Genomic DNA, 14,549 nt, shown 5'->3' on the forward strand with positions numbered 1-14,549 from the left:
ACGGGGCGGTCCTCGAGCGGCGTCAGGGGCGACGAGGCAAGCCCCGATCCAGATCGGGTCGGGGGGAGAGCACAGTGGGGGGGGGCGAGTGGGGCCGTTACGGGTTAGGGTTTCAAGGGTGGGGAGGGTTAGTAGGCGCGGCTGGGCCGGCCTGTTCGGCCCGATGGCCAGCTGGGCCAAGGCCTAGTGGGGGGTGTCCTCCCTTTTGTTTTGTTTTTTACTTTTTATATATTTTACTTTTTCTATTATAGTTTTGTATCCTATTATTTTAGTTTTAGTAAAATATATACTTAGTATATAAATTAGTATTTCTACTTAGTCCATGCTCAAAAAGTCCAATCTTCAATAAATTAGTTTGACATTTTATTAATTACAAAAGGTATTTAAATAATTGTTTTTCCTGCTGTTTTATTCATCTCATATTATTTAAACATTTTATAAATGTGTGGTTTCTTCACCATAATTATCTATGCAATATTTGGTTCACTCCAAACATTTTAATTTTAATATTTGAAAACTTTTATTGTTTGCTTGATTTTGGGTTTGAATTAGAATCGGTTTCGAACTAACGTGAGATTAGCAACAGTAATCCAAGTGACGTGGCATCATTAGCAGAGAATTACTGTAGCTTAAATATCCGGGCGTCACATAGGTGTCCTTAGATTATCTTGGGGGTGCCACGGGCATCCCCAAGCTTAGACTCTTGCCACTCCTTGTTCCACAATCCATCAAATCTTTACCCAACACTTGAAAACTTCACAACACAAAACTCAAAGTAGAAAATCTCGTGAGCTCCGTTAGCGAAACAAAACAAAATACTACTTCAAGGTACTGGAATGAACTCATTTTTTATTTATATTGGTGTTAAACCTACTGTATTCCAACTTCTCTATGATTTATAAACTATTTTACTAGCCATAGATTCATCAAAATAAGCAAACAACACACGAAAAACAGAATCTGTCAAAAACAGAACAGTCTGTAGTAATCTGTAGCTAGCGCAAGATCTGGAACCCCAAAAATTCTAAAATAAATTGCTGGACGTGAGGAATTTATCTATTAATCATATGCAAAAAGAATTAACTAAATATCACTTTCCAAATAAAAATTACAGCAGTTCTTGTGAGCGCTAAAGTTTCTGTTTTTTACAGCAAGTTTAACAAGACTTTCCCCAAGTCTTCCCAACGGTTCTACTCGGCACAAACACTAATTAAACACAAAAAACACAACCAAAACAGAGTCTAGATAAATTATTTGTAACTAAACAGGAGCAAAAAGCAAGGAATAAAAATAAAATTGGTTTGCCTCCCAACAAGCACTATCGTTTAACGCCCCTAGCTAGGCATAACAAGCAAGGACAGATCTAGGTATTGCCATCTTTGGTAGGCAATCCATAAGTGGCTCTCATAATAGATTCATAAGGTAATTTAATTTTATTTCTAGGTAAGTGTTCCATGCCTTTCCTTAACGCAAATTGGAATCTAACATTTCCTTCCTTCATATAAATAATTGCACCAATCGTTCTAAGGAAAGGTCTACCAAGAATAATAGGACATGAAGGATTGCAATCTATGTCAAGAACAATAAAATCTACGGGCACATAATTCCTATTTGCAACAATAATAACATCATTTATTCTTCCCATAGGTTTGTTAATAGTGGAATCCACAAGGTGCAAGTTTAGGGAGAATCATCAAAACCACGGAAACCTAACAAATCACACAAAGTCTTTGGAATCGTGGAAACACTAGCACCCAAATCACATAAAGCATATAACTCATGACCTTTAATTTTAATTTTAATAGTTGGTTCCCACTCATCATAAATTTTTCTTGGGATAGAAACTTCCAATTCAAGTTTTTCTTCATAAGATTGCATCAAGGCATCAACGATATGTTTAGTGAATGCTTTATTTTGACTATAAGCGTGAGGAGAATTTAGCACGGATTGCAACAAGGAAATACAATCAATCAAAGAGAATTTTCATAATTAAATTCCTTGAAATCCAAAATAGTGGGTTTAGCAACATCTAGGGTTTTAATTCCACTTTTATCAATTTTAGCATCAAGATCTAAAAACTCCGAATTCTTGGAACGCCTTCTAGGTAAAGGTGGATCATATCCAGTCCCATCATTATCAAGATTCATATTGCAAAACAAAGATTTAATAGGGGACACGCTCTTATAAAGGCATCTTTCTTAGCACGCATCCTAGCGGTTATTTCTTGCACTCATCAATGGAAATTCTCATGGGTTTGAGAGACTCATTGATATCATGCTTAGGTGGAATAGATCTAAGTTTCAAAGAATCAACATCAAGATAAATTATATCAATGTTCCTAGCCAAATCATCAATCTTAAGCAATTTTTCTTCAATCATAGCATTGAAATTCTTTTGCAAAGTAATAAATTCTTTAATATTAGATTCAAAATCAGAGGGAATCTTATTATAATTTCCATAAGAATTGTTGTAGGAATTACCATAATTATTAGAGATATTACTAGGATAAGGCCTAGGATTGAAATTTCCTCTATACGCGTTGTTACCAAAATCGTTCCTACCAACAAAATTCACATCCATAGATTCATTATTATTCTCAATCAAGGTAGACAAGGGCATATCATTAGGATCAGAAGAAACACTCTTACTAGCAAATAATTTCATAAGTTCATCCATCTTTCCACTCAAAACATTAATTTCTTCTATCGCATGCACCTTTTTATTAGTAGATCTTTCAGTATGCCATTGAGAATAATTAGCCATAATATTATCTAGGAGTTTAGTAGCTTCCACTAAAGTGATTTCCATAAAAGTGCCTCCCACGGCCGAATCTAAAAGATTTCTAGAAGCAAAATTCAATCCGGCATAAAATTTTTGTATAATCATCCACAAATTCAAACCATGAGTAGGGCAATTACGTATCATTAATTTCATTCTCTCCCAAGTTTGTGCAACATGTTCATGATCAAGTTGCTTAGAATTCATAATATCGTTTCTAAGAGAGATGATCTTAGTGGGAGGAAAATACTTAGAGATAAAAGCATCTTTGCACTTATTCCATGAATCAATACTATTTTTAGGTAAAGATGAAAACCAAGCTTTAGCACGATCTCTAAGCGAAAAAGGAAATAGCTTCAATTTAACAATATCATTATCCACATCTTTCTTATTTTGCATATCACACAAATCAACGAAGCTATTTAGATGGGTAGCGGCATCTTCACTAGGAAGGCCGGAAAACGGATCTTTCATGACAAGATTCAGCAAAGCAGTATTAATTTCACAAGATTTAGCATCGGTAAGAGGAGCAATCGGAGTGCTAATAAAATCATTGTTGTTGGTATTGGTGAAGTCACAAAATTTAGTGTTATCTTGAGCCATCGTGACAAGCAAGCAAACTAACACACAAGCAAACAAAAAGCGAGCGGGCAAAAAGAGGCAAACGGGAAAGAGAAGGAGGATAGAGAGAGAGAGGGCGAATAAAATGGCAAGGGTGAAGTGGGGGAGAGGAAAACGAGAGGCAAATGGCAAATAATGCAATGCGGGAGATAAGGGTATGTGATGGGTGTTGGGGAACGCTGCAGAAAACAAAAAAAATCTACGTTTCACCAAGATCAATCTATGGAGTCAACTAGAAATGAGAGGAGAGTGCATCTACATACCCTTGTAGATCGCGAGCGGAAGCGTTCAAGAAAACGGGGATGATGGAATCATACTCGCCATGATCCAAATCACCGATGACCAAGTGCCGAATGGACGGCACCTCCGCGTTCAACACACGTATGGATTGGATGACGTCTCCTCCTTCTTGATCCAGCAAGGGGGAAGGAGAGGTTGATGAAGATCCAGCAGCACGACGGCGTGGTGGTGGATGCAGCAATGATCGCAGCAGGGCTTCGCCGAGCTTCTGCGAGAGGGAGAGGTGTAGCAGGGGAGAGGGAGGCACCAAGGCTTGAGGTGTGGCTGCCCTCCCTCCCTCCCCCTTATATAGGCCCCCTAGGGGGTGCGCCGGCCCTAGGAGATGGGATCTCCTAGGGGGGGCCAAGGGGTGTAGTACCCTCCAAGGCAAGTGGAGGCGCCCCCTCCCCTAGGGTTCCCAACCTCAAGTATTCTCCCCCACGATCTGATCGCAAGAACATGATTTTCCTGTCACGTTGATTCTCAACCTCACTCTGAAATTCCTTGAACTTTTCAAAGGTCTCAGACTTGTGTTTCATTAAGTAGACATACCCATATCTACTCAAGTCATCAGTGAGGGTGAGAACATAACGATAGCCACCGCGAGCCTCAACACTCATTGGACCGCACACATCAGTATGTATGATTTCCAATAAGTTGGTTGCTCGCTCCATTGTTCCTGAGAATGGAGTCTTGGTCATTTTACCCATGAGGCATGGTTCGCACGTGTCAAATGATTCGTAATCAAGAGACTCTAAAAGTCCATCTGCATGGAGCTTCTTCATGCGTTTGACACCTATGTGACCAAGGCGGCAGTGCCACAAGTATGTGGGACTATCATTATCAACCTTACAACTTTTGGTATTCACACTATGAATATGTGTAGCATTACGCTCGAGATTCATTAAGAATAAACCATTCACCATCGGAGCATGACCATAAAACATATCTCTCATATAAATAGAACAACCATTATTCTCGGATTTAAATGAGTAGCCATCTCGTATTAAACGAGATCCTGATACAATGTTCATGCTCAAAGCTGGCACTAAATAACAATTATTGAGGTTTAAAACTAATCCCATAGGTAAATGTATAGGTAGCGTGCCGACGGCGATCACATCGACCTTGGAACCATTCCCGACACGCATCGTCACCTCGTCCTTCGCCAGTCTCTGCTTATTCCGCAGCTCCTGCTTTGAGTTACAAATGTGAGCAACCGCACCGGTATCAAATACCCAGGAGCTACTACGAGTACTGGTAAGGTACACATCAATTACATGTATATCACATATTCCTTTTGTGATGTCGGCCTTCTTGTCCGCTAAGTATTTGGGGCAGTTCCACTTCTAGTGACCACTTCCCTTGCAATAAAAGCACTCAGTCTCGGGCTTGGGTCCATTCTTTGGCTTCTTCCCGGCAGCTTGCTTACCGGGCGCGGCAACTCCCTTGCCGTCCTTCTTGAAGTTCTTCTAACCCTTGCCTTTCTTGAACTTAGTGGTTTTATTCACCATCAACACTTGATGTTCCTTTTTGACTTCTACCTCTGCTGATTTCAGCATTGCAAATACTTTAGGAATGGTCTTTTCCATCCCCTGCATATTGAAGTTTATCATAAAGCTCTTGTAGCTTGGTGGAAGCGACTGAAGGATTCTGTCAATGACCGCGTCATCTGGGAGATTAACTCCCAACTGAGTCAAGCGGTTATGCAACCAAGACATTTTGAGTATGTGCTCACTGACAGTACTATTTTCCTCCATCTTACAGCTGAAGAACTTGTCGGATACTTCATATCTCTCGACCCGGGCATGAGCTTGGAAAACCATTTTCAGCTCTTCGAACATCTCATATGCTCCATGTCGCTCAAAACGCTTTTGGAGCCCGGGTTCTAAGCTGTAAAGCATGCCGCAATGAACGAGGGAGTAATCATCAGCACATGTCTGCCAAGCGTTCATAACGTCTTAGTTCTGTGGGACGGGTGCGTCACCTAGCGGTGCTTCTAGGACATAATCTTTCTTGGCAGCTATGAGGATGATCCTCAGGTTCCAGACCCAGTCCGTATAGTTGCTGCCATCGTCTTTCAGCTTGGTTTTCTCTAGGAACGCATTGAAGTTGAGGACAACGTTGGCCATTTGATCTACAAGACATATTGTAAAGATTTTAGACTAAGTTCATGATAATTAAGTTCATCTAATCAAATTATTCAATGAACTCCCACTTAGATAGACATCCCTCCAGTCATCTAAGTATAACATGATCCGAGTTGACTAGGCCGTGTCCGATCATCACGTGAGACGGACTAGTCAACATCGGTGAACATCTTCATGTTGATCGTATCTTCTATACGACTCATGCTCGACCTTTCGGTCTTCTGTGTTCCGAGGCCATGTCTGTACATGCTAGGCTCGTCAAGTCAACCTAAGTGTATTGCGTGTGTAAATCTGTCTTACACCCGTTGTATGTGAACGTTGGAATCTATCACACCCGATCATCACGTGGTGCTTCGAAACAACGAACTGTCGCAACGGCGCACAGTTAGGGGGAACACTTTCTTGAAATTATTATGAGGGATCATCTTATTTACTACCGTCGTTCTAAGTAAACAAGATGCAAAAACATGATAAACATCACATGCAATCAAATAATAGTGACATGATATGGCCAATATCATATAGCTCCTTTGATCTCCATCTTGGGGCTCCATGATCACCTTGTCACCGGCATGACACCATGATCTCCATCATCATGATCTGCATCATCGTGTCTTCTTGAAGTTGTCTCGTCATCTATTACTTCTACTACTATGGCTAACGCTTTAGCAATAAAGTAAAGTAATTACATGACGTTTATGTTGGCAGGCTCCTGTCGGTTGTCATACTCATCGACATGCATGTCGTGATTCCTATTACAAGAACATGATCAATCTCATACATCACATATATCATTCATCATTCATCACAACCTTTGGCCATATCACATCACAAAACACTTGCTACAAAAACAAGTTAGACGTCCTCTAATTGTTGTTGCAAGTTTTTACGTGGCTGCTATAGGTTTCTAGCAAGAACGTTTCTTACCTACGCCAAAACCACAACGTGAATTGCCAATTTCTATTTACCATTCATAAGGACCCTGTTCATCGAATCCGATCCTACTAAAGTGGGAGAGACAGACACCCGCCAGCCACCTTATGCAACTAGTGCATGTCAGTCGGTGGAACCGGTCTCACGTAAGCGTACGTGTAAGGTTAGTCCGGGCCGCTTCATCCCACGATGCCGCCGAATCAAGATAAGACTAGTAACGGCAAGCAAATTGACAATATCGACGCCCACAACTACTTTGTGTTCTACTCGTGCATAGTAACTACGCATAGACCTAGCTCATGATGCCACTGTTGGGGAACGTTGCAGAAAACAAAAAATTCTATGTTTCACCAAGATCAATCTATGGAGTCAACTAGCAAAGAGAGGAGAGTGCATCTACATACCCTTGTAGATCGCAAGCGGAAGCATTCAAGAGAATGGGGATGATGGAACGTACTCGCCGTGATCCAAATCACCGATGACCAAGTGCCGAACGGACAGCACCTCCGCGTTCAACACACGTACGGAGCGGATGACGTCTCCTCCTTCTTGATCCAGCAAGGGGGAAGGAGAGGTTGATGAAGATCCAGCAGCACAACGGCGTGGTGGTGGATGCAGCAGTGATCGCAGCAGGGCTTTGCCGAGCTTCTGCGAGAGGGAGAGGTGTAGCAGGGGAGAGGGAGGCACCAAAGCTTGAGGTGTGGTTGCCCTCCCTCCCTCCCCTTTGTATAGGCCCCCTAGGGGGTGCTCCGGCCCTAGGAGATGGGATCTCCTAGGGGGGGCCAAGGGGTGGAGTACCCTCCAAGGCAAGTGGAGGCGCCCCCTCCCCTAGGGTTCCCAACCCTAGGCGCATGGGGGCCCACGGGGGGGCGCACCAGCCCACTATGGGCTGGTTCCCCTCCCCACTTCAGCCCATGGGGCCCTCCGGGATGGGTGGCCCCACCCGGTGGACCCCCGGGACCCATCCGGTGGTCCCGGTACAATACCGGTGACCCCAAAACTTTCCCGATGGCCGAAACTACACTTCCTATATATAATTCTTCACCTCCGGACAATTCCGGAACTCCTCGTGATGTCCAGGATCTCATCCGGGACTCCGAACAACTTTCGGATTACTGCATACTCATATCTATACAACCCTAGTGTCACTGAACCTTAAGTGTGTAGACCCTACGGGTTCGGGAGACAAGCAGACATGACCGAGACGACTCTCTGGTCAATAACCAATAGCGGGATCTGGATACCCATGTTGGCTCCCACATGCTCCTCGATGATCTCATCGGATGAACCACGATGTCGAGGACCTAATCAATCCCGTACTCAATTCCCTTTGTCAATCGGTACGTTACTTGCCCGAGACTCGATCGTCGGTATCCCAATACCTTGTTCAGTCTCGTTACCGACAAGTCACTTTACTCGTACCGTAATGCATGATCCCGTGATCAACCACTTGATCACATTGAGCTCATTATGATGATGCATTACCGAGTGGGCCCAGAGATACCTCTCCGTCATACAGAGTGACAAATCCCAGTCTCGATTCATGACAACCCAACAGACACTTTCGGAGATACCTGTAATGTACCTTTATAGTCACCCAGTTACGTTGTGACATTTGGCACACCCAAGGCACTCCTACGGTATCCGAGAGTTGCACAATCTCATGGTCTAAGGAAATGATACTGGACATCCAGAAAAGCTACAGCAAACGAACTACACGATCTTTGTGCTATGCTTAGGTTTGGGTCTTGTCCATCACATCATTCTCCTAATGATGTGATCCCGTTATCAATGACATCCCCATGTCCATAGCCAGGAAACCATGACTATCTGTTGATCAACGAGCAAGTCAACTAGAGGCTCACTAGGGACACATTGTGGTCTATGTATTCACACATGTATTACGATTTCCGGATAATACAATTATAGCATGAATAATAGACAATTATCATGAACAAGGAAATATAATAATCATTTTATTATTGCCTCTAGGGCATATTTCCAACAATGGGTACTTGGTATATTGACTTTTGCGTAGACCTCCCCGGCAACGGCGCCAGAAATCCTTCTTGCTACCTCTTGAGCACTGCGTTGGTTTTCCCCGAAGAGGAAGGGATGATGCAGCAAAGTAGCATAAGTATTTCCCTCAGTTTTTGAGAACCAAGGTATCAATCCAGTAGGAGGCTCCGCGCGAGTCCCTCGTACCTGCACAAAACAAATAAATCCTCGCAACCAACGCGTTAAGGGGTTGCCAATCCCTACATGGCCACTTACGAGAGTGAGATCTGATAGATATGATAAGATAATATTTTTGGTATTTTTATGATAAAGATGCAAAGTAAAATAAAAGCAAAGTACAAGCAAAAGGAAATAACTAAGTATTGGTAGATTAATATGATGAAGATAGACCCGGGGGCCATAGGTTTCACTAGTGGCTTCTCTTGAGAGCATAAGTATTCTATGGTGGCTGAACAAATTACTGTTGAGCAATTGATAGAATTGAGCATAGTTATGAGAATATCTAGGTATGATCATGTATATAGGCATCACGTCCGAGACAAGTAGACCGACTCCTGCCTGCATCTACTACTATTACTCCACTCATCGACCGATATCCAACATGCATCTAGAGTATTAAGTTAATGAAAATAGAGTAACGCCTTAAGCAAGATGACATGATGTAGAGGGATAAACTCATGCAATATGATGAAAACCCCATCTTGTTATCCTCGATGGCAACAATACAATACGTGCCTTGCTGCCCCTACTATCACTGGGAAAGGACACCGCAAGATTGAACCCAAAGCTAAGCACTTCTCCCATTGCAAGAAAGATCAATCTAGTAGGCCAAACCAAACTGATAATTCGAAGAGACTTGCAAAGATAACCAATCATACATAAAAGAATTTGGAGAAGATTCAAATATTGTTCATAGATAGACTTGATCATAATCCCACAATTCATCGGTCTCAACAAACACACCGCAAAAAGAAGATTACATCAAATAGATCTCCACAAGAGAGGGGGAGAACATTGCATTGAGATCCAAAAAGAGAGAAGAAGCCATCTAGCTACTAACTATGGACCCGTAGGTCTGAGGTAAACTACTCACACTTCATCAAAGGGGCTATGGTGTTGATGTAGAAGCCCTCCGTGATCGATGCCCCCTCCGGCGGAGCTCCGAAACAGGCCCCAAGATGGGATCTCGTGGATACAGAAAGTTGCGACGGTGGAATTAGGGTTTTGGCTCCGTGTCTGATCGTTTGGGGGTACGTAGGTATATATAGGAGGAATGAGTACGTCAGTGGAGCAACAGGGGGCCCACGAGGGTGGAGGGCACACCTGGGGGGGTAGGTGCGCCCCTACCTCGTGGCCTCCTCTTTTGTGTCTTGACGTAGGGTCCAAGTCTCCTGGGTCTTGTTCATTGAGAAAATCACGTTCCCGAAGGTTTCATTCCGTTCGGACTCCTTTGATATTCCTTTTCTTCGAAACCCTAAAACAGGCAAAAACAGCAATTCTGGGCTGGGCCTCCGGTTAATAGGTTAGTCCCAAAAATAATATAAAAGTGGATAATAAAGCCCAATAATGTCCAAAATAGTAGATAATATAGCATGGAGCAATCAAAAATTATAGATATGTTGGAGACGTATTAGAGCACCTATCTCTGAACTTGCGCTCTGAGAATCAGATGGTGGCCTTCCTCGACTGCGTTATTACATGTGAGCTTGAGGATCTCAGTTTTTGTGGGTTACCATACACATACAATAATGGGCGGGAGGGTTCTCGCAACGTCCACGTCCATCTTGACCGGGCGTGAGCGGATGAGGCTTGGCGGGATATTTTCCCTGCTGCGAAGGTGTTGCGTCTAGCTACCTCGTGTTCGGATCACAGCCCTTTGTTAGTTCAACTAGAGGGAGTACAATAGCAACAACGCAAGGCCTCGGTCTCACGTTATGAAATCATGTGGGAACGGGACCACGCGCTACCGAGTGTTATTGTTGCGGCTTGGGCTAAGCACAAACCTAATGGAAAGTTGGGCTCGGTTGTCAGCTCCCTTGGTGAGGTGATGAAAGATCTCAAACAATGGAGCAATGCGAATTTTGGGAATGTATTGAAGGAAATCGAGGATTTGCGTAATCAGCTCGCCGACCTCCAGCTTGCAGGTTCGGATAGAGAACAAATTCGAAGTAAGATGCGTCAACTGGATGAGTTGCTGTACCGTAAAGAAATGTTATGGCTCCAATGCTCACGCATAACCTGGTTGAAGGAGGGGAGAGAAATACCAAATATCTGCATCGGCGGGCTGTTTGGCGTGCACGTAGGAATCATATCCAACGACTCCTGAAGGAGGATGGCTCGTGGTGTAATGCCCCGAGCGATATGGAGAGGATGGCATCTTCATATTTTCAGGAAATCTTTACCGAGGATCCAACACTTAGCTCGGGTGAGGTCCTGGATTATATCGAGCCACGGGTTACAGCGGCCATGAATGAGACTCTGTGCAAGGCATATACTGAGGAGGAGATCTCTAATGCCCTCTTTCAGATCGGTCCCTTGAAGGCCCCGGGATGCGATGGTTTTCCGGCCCGATTTTAGCAGCGAAGTTGGTCGCTAGTCAGAGGAGACATCTGTGCGGCAGTTCAGGATTTCTTTGTCACGGGGATCATGCTGGATAATGTTAACGACATGGCAATTGTGCTTATCCCGAAAGTTCCACACCCAAAGGAGCTTAGGGATTTTTGGTCAATTAGTTTGTGCAACATTGTTTATAAAATTGTCTCCAAATGCATGGTGAATAGGCTAAGGCCTCTTCTTATAGATCTTATATCTGAGAATCAAAGCGCCTTCCTTCTAGGAAGGCTCATTTCTGACAACTCGATCATTGCGTTCGAATGCATTAACCATCTTCAGTCAATCAAGAGTAATGCTCCGGACCTATGTGCCTACAAGTTGGACCTGTCAAAGGCCTATGATTGCATTGACTGGGATTTTTTAGAGAAAGCGCTTGCCAAGTGGGGTTTTTCGCCTCACTGGTTTCTTGCGTGATGGCATGTGTGACTTTGGTGAAGTATTCAGTAAAGTTTAATGGGAAATTGTTGGATCCCTTCATCCCATCTAGGGGGCTCCATCAAGGTGATCCGTTATCCCCCTTTCTTTTCCTCTTCATTGCGGATGCCCTATCTTCCTTGATCAATAAGGCAATGAGGGAGGAAGGACTCAAAGGGGTAAAAATTTGTAGATCTGCTCCAGAAATCTCTCACCTTTTGTTTGTAGATGACTCGCTCCTTTTCTTCCATGCGTCTGCACAGCAAGCAGGGTTTGTTAGAGGTTTGTTGAACACTTATGCGACAGCGACTGGCCAATTGATTAACCTATCGAAGTGCTCCATCCTCTTCTCAGGTAATTGCGTGCACAGTGTGGCTCAAGAGGTAAAGGGTATACTGGAGATTTCTCAGGAGGTTTTTGAACCCAAATATTTGGTCCTTCCAGTTCCTGAAGGGCGAATGCATAAAGGTAATTTCCAAATAGTACACGGGCGGTTGAGCAAGAGACTTATTGATTGGTGTGAGCAATATTCTTCCTCATGGGTGAAGGAGATTCTAATCAAATCTGTGGCTCAGGCCATCCCAGCTTATGTCATGAGTGTGTTTAAACTCCTGATACGTCTCCGTGGTATCTACTTTTCCAAACACGTTTGCCCTTGTTTAGGACTCTAATTGGCATGATTTGAATGGAACTAACCCGGACTGACGATGTTTTCAGCAGAATTGCCATGGTGTTATCTTTGTGCAGAAATAAAAGTTCTTGGAATGACCTAAAAATCAACGGAGATTGTTTTTGGAATATATAAAAAATACTGGCAAAAGAATCAAGGCCAGGGGGCCCACACCCTGTCCATGAGGGTGGGGGCGCGCCTACCCCCCTGGGTGTGCCCCCTTCCTCATGGGCCCTATCGGTGTCAAAACTAGCGGATCTTGGGTAGGGGGTTCCGAACTGTGCCTCTAAGGCGGATGGTAACAGGAGGCAGGGGACATGATGTTTTACCCAGGTTCGGGCCCTCTTGATGGAGGTAAAACCCTACTTCCTGCTTGATTTATTCTTGATGGTATGGGTATTACAAGAGTTGATCTACCACGAGATCGGAGAGGCTAAACCCTAGAAGCTAGCCTATGGTATGATTGTATGTTGTCCTACGGACTAAAACTCCGATTTATATAGACACCGGAGAGGGTTAGGGTTACACAAGGTCGGTTACAAAGGAGGAGATATCCGTATCCGTACTGCCTAGCTTGCCTTCTATGCCAAGTAGAGTCCCATCCGGACACGAGACAAAGTCTTCAATCTTGTATCTTCATAGTCCAACAGTCCGGCCAAAGGATATAGTCCGGCTGTCCGGAGACCCCCTAATCCAGGACTCCCTCAGTAGCCCCTGAACTGGGCTTCAATGACGATGAGTTCGGCGCGCAGTGTTGTCTTCGGCATTGCAAGGCGGGTTCCTCCTCCGAACACATCACAGAAGAGTTTGAATACCAGGATAGTGTCCGACCCTGCAAAATAAATTCCACATACCACCGTCGAGAGAATAATATTTCCACAAATCTTAATCTGCTGACACGCTTTGGAAACATGACATCAGACCATGGCTCGGTGATTTATTCGAACGTTTTTCTTCAACCAGCTCCACACATAACGCGAGGCGGTTTCTTGACACGTCTTGCCAAAGCAGAGATCGTGTTCCCATAATTACGAGATTCTCATCAATACGGTCATGGGTAACCCAACCGTGCCTAGGACTCCTAGATTTTAGGCAAGTCCCAAACGGCCACTAGGAGGACGCTTGATATTCACCCTCTTTATAGAGGGACAAGGCTTTTACTTTTTTCCTTCCCATGCTCAATCGAAGCCTTCCCCCGCCTCGAGTTCTAACACCCAAAGCCCAGGTCAGGTGCTTCTGACCTTCAATCATGTCCGGATCTAGCCTTCAAGGACGGTGGATGCCCTCCTCCGTTACGGAAGAGGATATCAAGAAGTTGAGGGAGGCCAGATACCTGGCCGCCGAGGTTTCGCATCGGCTGCCTGCCCGAGGGCAGGTCGTCCCTAGTCCCGAACCCAATGAGAACGTGGTGTTCGTCTCCCACTTCCTCTGAGGTCTAGGCCTCACTCTGGATCCCTTCGTTAGGGGTTTGATGTTCTATTACGGGCTAGATTTCCACGATCTAGCCCCGGACTCCTTTCTCCACATCTCGACATTTATTGTCGTATGTGAGGCCTTCCTCCGCATTACCCCTCACTTTGGCCTGTGGCTCAAGACCTTTGACGTGAAGCCGAGGATGGTCGAGGGGCAGCATGTAGCATGCGGAGGCGCATTAATAAGCAAGATCGCTGGAGCTCCATGGCCAAAGGGTTCCTTTCCAGAGGTATCTGGATTATGGAAACGGGAGTGGTTTTACATCACAGCTCCCAGAAGTGCCAAGTGGGTGGCTGCCCCTGCTTTCTGCTCGGGCCATCCACCACAACTGATGTCATGGATTAGCAGAGGGCTGAGCTGGGGTCCAGCCAAGGACGTGCCTATACTGCAGAGCCGCATTCAAGATCTATTCGAAGGAGATTTCAGTCTGGTTATGGTGGTGCAAGTCATGCTGGTTCGTCGAGTCCAGCCTTCCAAACGCCGGCCCCTCCGCATGTGGGAGTTCAACCCAGAAGGACCACGCACTATTCAGAATTTCCTCGGCCTGACACAGGAGGAGATGTATAAATCATTCTTCGGACCCCAAATAGAGTGTCCGG

This window comes from Triticum dicoccoides, chromosome 5A (assembly GCF_002162155.2).
Source record: "Triticum dicoccoides isolate Atlit2015 ecotype Zavitan chromosome 5A, WEW_v2.0, whole genome shotgun sequence".
Lineage (NCBI taxonomy): Eukaryota > Viridiplantae > Streptophyta > Magnoliopsida > Poales > Poaceae > Triticum > Triticum dicoccoides.